We start from the raw sequence: 7547 nt of genomic DNA on the forward strand, positions 1-7547 counted from the left end.
GAAGAAGCCTGGGAGAAGTGGGCCTGAACTGAACCAAGAGGCAGGGCTTGTTTTCACAGGGTGGATTGCTTCCAGACAGAAGCCACAGGCTCTCAAAGCCACCACACTTTGATTCTGTGTCCTCAGGTTCCCACCACACTTTGATTCTGTGTCCTCAGGTTGGCTTCAAAACCTTGCCTGAGGAAAGAGGCTACCTCAGGAACACCCAGGAGTGTCACCGTGATGACATTTAGTCAGGACACTCGATGCTTTGACCATCATGAACACCTCCCTGTGACTTGATCTTCTGTAGATCTGTATTCCAAAAAGATGACAGGGATAGTGAAGTAGAAGAAACTCAAAGTTATAGAATTGATCTTAGAAAGGCTTTGTTAATAGAATTGCCTAGGAGGCATTAAATCACACACAGTAGAATTTAGCTAAGGGAGCTCTGCCTCCAAAGCACCCCAAGGATAAGTAGCATGCTAACCGGGCCTGTTAGAGACAAGTGAAATTTATGATGCTAGGATCAGTAAAGGCTTGTTTGCCATGATTGGCCAGCCATTAGGCTCATCCCTGAAGAATATGCCTCTAACACACAGCTCAAGGGGGCAGTGCAGAGTCACAACTGATCCTAAACCCTGGCCTGCCAATTCTCTCCTGGAGAAAAGCACAATTCTGCTAGATGTGCAAGATGACCCCGGGTAATAACTATTTGAAAAGAACAACATTGGTGTGCTTAAGAAATAATTCTGGCAGTATGATTGCTGGGTAAACCTCCCACCTGTCCCAGGAGACTTGTAGTCTCCTGTTCCTGTTTAAATTGTTCAAAGTATAACCTGGGGCCAAGACCCAAAGGAGATTTAAGGGTGACGGTGTATATAAAATGCATAAGCCTAAGGTATATATAATAGTAAAATCTGCTCAGGACTGGCTATTATTTTGGCATTAGCCCCAGCTGATCATGTGCTTAAGTGAAGAGCTTGCCTTCATGTCTAAGTGTACAGTGATTTCTCACTGCAATATGTAATTTTACTAGGTTAAAGTTAAAACCTTCCTTTTTGATTAGACAGAAAAGGGGAAGTGCTGAGGGATGTCTTTCTGTATGCTGTGAATGTGTGTTGCTATAATTGGCTAATAAAGAAGCTGCTCTGGGCTATGGTGAGTCAAGTTACAGCCAGGTGGGAAATCCAAGAGAGAGAGAAAAAAAGAAGAAAGGCAGAGGCAGAGGAGACGATAGCCCACCACCCAAGGAGCAACAAGATGCCCGCAGACCACCAGTAATGCTACGGCCACATGGCAACATGTAGATTAATAGAAATGGGCTGAGTTAAGTTATAAGAGCTAGCTAACAAGAATGCTGACCCATAGGCCATACAGTTTGTAAGTAATATAAATCTCTGTGTGTTTACTTGGGACCTATCGACTGCAGGGCTGGGTGGGACACAGGAAAACTTCCCCCTACACGAAGGTATATAATCTCTGTTACAATAGTATGCGGAACTTGTCTACATAGTCAGAGGCCGTTTTAGATGGGTCCTCAGTGGACACCCACGCTCACAGGGCCTCCATCCTCGTGTCTTTCCCACTTAGCTTCCAGCTCCCCAGTCAGTCAGCCCCGGCTCTGTGAGGGCTCACAATTCTCAATTCTCAGGCAGCCCCAGGATTTAAGGATGAATCTTATAAGGAAAGCAAAGGTAAGCCTTACTATTTCTTGACCATTCTCCCTCTTGTTATTGGGGAACCACATTCCTTCCTTCCATCATTCTGAGCTTGGAAGGAAGCCTGGTGTCCCAGCCTCCACATAAAGTGCTCTGTGTGAAGCAGCTTTCAATGTGACAGTAATATCTCCCCTTGTTTAGATGAGTGTCATGGGTTTGTGGTTAGGTATTTAGTTGAATGAGTTAACTCAGACATTCTGGTAAATGCTGGTGAGCTTTTCTATGTCCTTGGAACTTTTCAGGGATTCAGGGTTGTAAGCACAAAGTGGTGAGACCCCCCCCCACACACACTTACACCAGGGCTTAAATTTTAGTTGAAAAAACTGGCCATGAGGTTAATCAAAGATCATACAATGGCCTCTTGTGGTGGCAAATGGTTTTAATCCCAGCACTTGGGAGGTAGAGGCAGGAGGACCTGATGTGAGGTAAGCCTCAGCTACATGAGCCTGGGCTACGTGAGACTTTGTCTTAATGCCCCTCCCCTGGTGAAGGTTGAACAGTCACACAACACACATAAATTAACAGCTTTCAGGAAATACCGAGCACTGTGAGACTTCTCTCTCTTCTCCACCGACACCAAACGAAAGGCCACTTCCTGAAGGTCCTTGGAGAGGGCTCCTCTGTCTGTGGTCACAATGGCAGCACCATCTGCATTGGCTAGAAGAGCTAGAGTGGTTTCCAGGTCATGTGCTGGAGAGGCCCCACAGTAAAGAGAGATACTGTATCTTGTGCAAGCTGGTGGGTAGAATTCTTCTGAAGGCCCCTTGAAGCGTAATCCTAATTAATCTTATCAATAAAAACCAGGAGACAGATATGGGGTAAAAGCTGAAAGATCATAGAAGCAAGGGAGCAGCCACAGTCACTTCCTACGTCTCTGAGTCCTCTGACCAAAACGGATGAGAGCCTGTTTCTGCCCCACCTTATCACTTCCTGTCTCCTGTCTGTACAGACCTCCAGGCCTCTATGGTTAACTAGTGGCTAGCTTCACCCTCAGACTCCAAGAAAGCTTTATTTGCCAGAACACAAACAAAATATCACACAACAGCCCCTTCTTGGTTTGAGCACTAAGAAAAGAATGAGTTGTAGGCTGACTGTCAAAAGAAAACGTAGGAGGGACAAATCTAGCTATTTTAGTCTCTCAGGCTGCTATCATAACATTTAGCCTGGACATCTCCTAAGCAATAGCCCTGGAAGGTAGGAAGTTCCAGATTGTGGTTAAAAGTGGCAAGGCAGCTCTCTGAGGCTACTTTCATAAACGTTCTCATGGTGACTGAGTTTCCACCCACGTCTTTTGGGAGGGCTACCAACACCAGTTGTTGACAGTGTTAGGCTTGAACATAAAAAAGCTTTCACCTTCTCTTTGGAAGGCAGCTTAATATTTATGATCCCGACTTCGGGCCTCGGCAGGCTCGTCTAAACAAGGGGAGATGCAGTTTCCACCAGCCTGTTCTTAAGTAAGGAGCATGACTGGAGCATGCAGCTTGCAGTCCCCCTGCTCTCTAAGCGAGCTGGCGGCAGCTCTGCTTCTGACCCCACAGGCACCACCACCAATCTTACCTGCTCTGCATAGCCCCTGCTCCCTGCTGAGGCCCTGTAATCTTTCACTAGCTCCTCACCCAGCCAGTCTGGTGGGTAAGTGACACTGAGAAGAATCAAGGGAATTGAGACCGCGTGGAGCCTTCGTTTTTGTTCTGGAACATGCCAGGGAGACAACAATTGCTTATGTGAAGGGTAGGGAGATGAGGACATACCTGTTGTCCTCTGGTTCCTCTGGACTTCCGGTCTTCTGCTGGTGAATGTGGTCCTCTAATTTTTGAAAGAGGCCTCCCTGCAAAGTCTAAAAGCTTCAGGCCTCGTGAATCCCACCCCCACCCTTCAGTTTTGGCTGCTAGTGATGTGGGTCAAACGATGAATGTAATGTGTGTTGTTATGGGGGCCCTGTGGCTTCCCAAGAGAGAAACAAGGTCAGTCAAGAAGTCAACCTTTAGAAACTCCTACAATACATGGATCTTGGTCTAATGTCAAGGAGAGTTGAGAACACAGGAGAAGCTGAAGTCTCCCTAGGCAGAAAGTTCCCCGCAGAGGATGGTAGAAGATGGAACAAAGTTTGACCATCATCTCTCCTGGTAGTGGATGACCCTGAGGTAGGGAAGGACTTCAGATAGCCGGGAGTCAGAGTTTTTCTATTTTTAAAATTTAAAACATATGCCATGCAGAGTGAAATGAAAAATAACAAAAACAAAAAATTACTATTCTTACTACTTGGACATTGTGTTGGTTAGTTTTATTTTATTTTATTTTTTTTTAATTTGACAAAAACTAGAGTTATTTGGAAAGAGACAATATCAACTAAGGAAGTTCCTCCATCAGTTTCGTCTGTGGGCAAGTCTTGAGGCATTCTTTTTTTTTTTTCTCTATAATTTTCATTATCATTTAATGAGTACTTCCACTTCAGAACACTTTTTTTTTAAAATTTTTATTTTGCAATACAATTCAGTTCTACATATCAGCCATGGATTCCCTTGTTCTCCCCCCTCCCACCCCCCCACCTTCGCCCCCCCCAGCCCGCCCCCAATTACCATCTCCTCCAGGGCAAAGCCTTCCCCACAGACTGAGATCAACCTGGTAGACTCAGTCCAGGTAGGTCCAGTCCCCTCCTCTCAGGCCGAGCCAAGCAACCCTGCATAGGCCCCAGGTTTCAAAGAGCCGACTCATGCAATGAGCACAGGACTGGGTCCCACTGCCTGGATGCCTCCCAAACAGATCAGACCAATCAACTGTCTCACCCACTCAGAGGGCCTGATCCAGTTGGTGACTCCTCAGCCATTGGTTCATATTTCATGTGTTTCCGTTCGTTTGGCTATTTATCCCTGTGCTTTATCCAACCTTGGTCTCAACAATTCTCGCTCATATAAACCCTCCTCATTCTCGCTAATTGGACTCCCAGAGATCCACCCGGGGCCTAGTCATGGATCTCTGCATCCAGATCCCTCAATAGTTGGATGAGGTTTCTAGCATGACAATTAGGGTGTTTGGCCATCCCATTACCAGAGTAGGTCAGTTCGGGATGTCTCTCGACCATTGCCAGCAGTCTGTTGTGGGGGTATCTTTGTGGATTTCTGTTTCTTGATTCATGGTTCACATGGGAGGGTCCAGCCCACTGTGGGTGATGCCACCCCTTGGCAGGGTGTTTTGGATTGTATGAAAAGGTAGTTGAGCAAGCAAGCCATGGAGAAGAAGCCAGTAAGCAGCATTCCTCCACCCAGGTTCCTGGTTTGAGTGTCTACCCTGATTTCCTTCTGTGATGGACTCCAACCTGTAAGGCAAAGAAATCCTTTTCTCCCCAAGTTGCTTTTAGTCACTGTGTTTATCATAGGGTTAGAACGTAAACTAGCAAGTTTTCACCGTATTTTAAACGAAGTACCTGTTACTGAATATTTAGATCTTTCGCTGTAATTTTCATTATAAATTATGTTGCAATGATTATTTTTGTCTGTATATTTCTTTGCATTTTAAACCTCTCATTAAATTGTTTATTGTGTAGATTATGGCTGACTAGGATTTAATGAATAATTTTTAACTATTATCCAATTCAGGTGATTTGTTTTATATCTATACTCAAATCACACCTCAGATTTATTGAATTTATATCTTCAGGGATATAAGCCAAGAATATGTGTTGCTATGTATATCTATATGGTGCAGAAAGGATTCACTCAGCCTTCATCAAGCACCTCAAGGGTTTTTGAGTTTCTTTCCAATGGTTATTCTCAGTATCAACACCACATGCTTTATTATTATTAGTGTTGCTGCTTTTGCATCTCAGTCCCAGGTACCAAGGTTTGCCCTGTTAGCAGTGTGTATCAAACCATACTACTAACTTCATGGCATTGAAGAACAATCATTCATTCTTACCAGTTCTGCTCAATGGGGAGTTGAGTATGGAACGGCCGAACATTATTTTGTTCTGTCCATCATATATTGATACACTCAATCCGGCTGAAGGGCTGGTTTGGGGGATCCTCATGGACTTAGTTTATAAGCTGGGTGACTTACTGGGGATGAGGTGGAAGTGTCTCTGGCCTTTGTGTGTGACTTTTCCAGTGTGGCACTCTCAGCATGTCTGGACTTCCTACAGTTAGCGTTCCCTGGGATGAACAAGCCACCTGGAGAGTTAGGATTCCAAACGTCTGTAAAGTTGAAAGGACATTTATGAATTAGACCTGGAAGTTGTATCACAGCCATAATGTTTTATGCAATTGTGCACATGGTCACAAGTGCATCATCTAGGCTAACGAGAGAGGGAAGAACAGACCCCAGTTCTCCAAGGAGAACAGATCAAAGGAACTTAGTGGCATTCCTGTGGTGTAGAACTGAGCGGTCCAATCAGGCACCACGTGCTTACATGCAGCTATATAAATTAAAGAGAACTAAAAGGAAGCAAAACAAGATATTTAGATTCCCAGCCTCAGTAGTGATATTTCAAGAGCTTGGTAGCTGCACATGATCATATTGGACAGGACAGGTATAGAATATTTCATCATTAGATAAAACTGTTGGATAGATTTAACAGAGAAACATTGTTAAACCTACTAAGATTGCATTACCGTGCCTTCTGTTCAAATGGAGGGCTCTAAGAAGAAAACTTCATTAAAACTAACTAGCAATTCTTCTTAAAAATTTAAAATGGACCAGATGTGTGCCTTTAATCTCAGCACTCAGGAGTCAGTGCCAGGTGGATCTAGTGAGTTCCAGGGCAGCCTAGTCTACTACAGAGTGAGTTCCAGGAACCCATCTCAAAGAAACAAAACAGAAAAACAAATTTAAGTGGTGATTTTTCAAAATTAAAATACAATCACATAATTTCTCTCCTTTTCCTCCTCTAGGCCCTCCTGTGTCTCCTCTTCCTGCTCCCACCTCAAAGTCATAGCCTCTTTTTATTTGTTACACACACACACACACACACACACACACACACACACACACACACGTACACACGTCTATAAATACAACCTGCTGATTCAGTTTAGTGTTGCTTGTATGTATATTATTTCAAGGCTGACCACTAGGGAGCTCATCCAGGGGAAGACTCTTTCTCTGCTCTCAGCATCCCTTAGTTGCCCATTTCCGGGTTGGGCTCCACGAGTTTCCTCTCTTCAGGTTAACATATCTGTTGTTTGCTGTACTTGCTCAGGCAGCCATATTGTTGAAGTATTATGAGTGAAGCCTCCCTGTCACTTCTAGGAGACTGTCCCACAGATTGTTTAGCTGTCTGCCTCCTCTCCTTCCTTGATGTTCCCTGAGCCCTAGGTATATGTGTTGTAGATGTAGCTGTTGTAGATGATCAGTTGTTCTCTGCACTGTGATGGGTTTGCGTTTTCTGTAATGGCCTCTGTCTGTTGTATACACAATTTTCTTTGATGAGAGGGTCAGAGATACACTTATCTGTGAGTGTGAGAATACGTACTTAGAATGCACTTAGGAATTCTGTTGGCTTTTATAAGAACTATGGGATAGGTCTATTAAATAGCAATGGGGTTTAAGATGTCAGTAACAGACTGTTGAAATCCTATGGACAAATGAATTAGTGCCTTTAACAAATGACAAGAATTTTAAGATAATTAAGACATATACGACATAAATGAAAAGGGGAAAGTTAGGAGTCAGAGCCCCATCCAAGACCATTATTTGAGATTCTTGGCATTAAGTGTTTTTTGTTCTTGTATGTGTTGTGTGTATAGATATTCTGGCTATATTAAGAAAATGAATTAGTGATCTTTAATGATACACTCCCAAGCATTTATGAATGAAAGAATATATCCTAGAACTCAAGGCTAGAGAGATGAC

General features: G+C 43.9%; 1 long non-coding RNA gene across 1 annotated transcript; it reads right to left on the reverse strand.

Annotated features, from left to right (window-relative positions):
- Positions 1-4273: 4273 nt before the first annotated feature.
- LOC131893950 (uncharacterized) lies at positions 4274-7077 on the reverse strand. Its single transcript, XR_009374773.1, has 3 exons — positions 6714-7077; positions 5757-5890; positions 4274-5016 (listed from the first exon to the last, which is right to left on the reverse strand). It is a non-coding gene; the product is annotated as an uncharacterized LOC131893950 (long non-coding RNA).
- Positions 7078-7547: the final 470 nt, after the last annotated feature.

This window comes from Peromyscus eremicus, chromosome 16_21, assembly GCF_949786415.1.
Source record: "Peromyscus eremicus chromosome 16_21, PerEre_H2_v1, whole genome shotgun sequence".
Classification (NCBI taxonomy): domain Eukaryota; kingdom Metazoa; phylum Chordata; class Mammalia; order Rodentia; family Cricetidae; genus Peromyscus; species Peromyscus eremicus.